This window comes from Cynara cardunculus, assembly GCF_001531365.2.
Source record: "Cynara cardunculus var. scolymus isolate 2C chromosome LG 10, CcrdV1, whole genome shotgun sequence".
NCBI classification, from domain to species: domain Eukaryota; kingdom Viridiplantae; phylum Streptophyta; class Magnoliopsida; order Asterales; family Asteraceae; genus Cynara; species Cynara cardunculus.
The window spans coordinates 21090607-21091896 of record NC_037537.1 but is presented as its reverse complement, the minus strand read 5'-3'; the positions used below and the strand labels follow the sequence as shown (position 1 = coordinate 21091896).

Sequence of the window (1290 nt, the reverse complement as noted above, 5' to 3'; positions counted from 1 at the left end):
ACAAGGAACGCTAAGTCCAGAAATGAGATCTGTCTTTTCAAACAAATGGACGATGAGGCTGTTCCTGACGCGTGGGAAAGGTTTAAAGAGCTGTTGAGGAAATGCCCACACCATGGCATTCCGTACTGCATTCAACTCGAGACGTTTTACAATGGGTTAAGTCCCATGGCAAAACAAATGCTCGACGCGACTGCAGGCGGAGCCTTTACAGCCAGTACCTACAATGAAGGATACGAGATCCTAGAAAAGATCTCAGCCAACAATGGGCATTGGACAGACCCACGTGCTCAATCACAGAAAAAGACTGTGCTCAATCACAGAAAAAGACTGCTGGGATACATGATGTAGATGCATATACTGCATTAACAGCTCAGCTTACCTCCATGACCAACCTGCTGAAAAATTTAACTTCTGGTCAGGGAGGACAGCAAGTTGCTAATACACCTGTCCCAACAGTCCTATCTGTGCAGTGTGTGTGTTGTGGTGAGGAACACTCGTATGAACATTGTYCTCATAATTCTGAATCCATAAACTTTGTTCATAATGGATCTGGTCCTTATACCAACAATTATAATGCAAGTTGGAAACAACACCCGAATTTTTCTTGGAACAGTCCATGTTTAAACCCACCAGTCCATAAACAACAAGGAACTTCTAATTTCCAACCACAACATCATGGAAACAGTTCTAACTCTCAGACTCATCACCAAACTTTTCAAACTGCTCAACCACCTTTTCAAAACAAGACACCTCCTTAGGCTGATTTATCATCTTCTTTGGAAACAATGATAAAAGGGTTATTTGCGCATGCTCAAGCTCAAAATCAAGCTTTGATAACCCAACAAAACTCTCAAAATCAATCTCTTTTTAATCAGCAAAGTGCGRCTATCAGGAATTTAGAGACCCAAGTCAGTCAACTTGCACTCAATCAGACCAATAGAGTTCTGGGTACTTTGCCTAGTAACACAGAAGTCCCGAGAGCCTTAGGAAAGGAACATGTGAAAGCAGTGACCCTTAGGAGTGGGAAGGAGTTGAAAGAAAAAGTACAAAAAGATAGTACACCCATTTTGACAGAAGCTGATGCTACATCATTGTTCCTGCCAAAGAAAGACCGGTCCGACCCCTAGAGAAGAAGGCATCCGAGACCACCACTTCTGTCCTCCCTAAATCAGACTTTTCGTTACTTTTTCCTGAGGATGCTTTAAAGATGTCAAAAGAGACTGAGGTTTTAGAGACCCCTAAGCTTGATGCTAAAATTTCATCTGAACCTCCAGAGGGCACCACTAAGAC

The 1290-nt window shown here is 42.6% G+C and overlaps 1 non-coding gene across 1 annotated transcript; it reads right to left on the bottom strand.

Annotated features, from left to right (window-relative positions):
* Nucleotides 1-12: 12 nt before the first annotated feature.
* On the bottom strand, nt 13-119 carry LOC112520553. The gene has a single exon (XR_003070025.1). It is a non-coding gene; the product is annotated as a small nucleolar RNA R71 (small nucleolar RNA).
* Between the last annotated feature and the right edge of the window lie 1171 nt (nt 120-1290).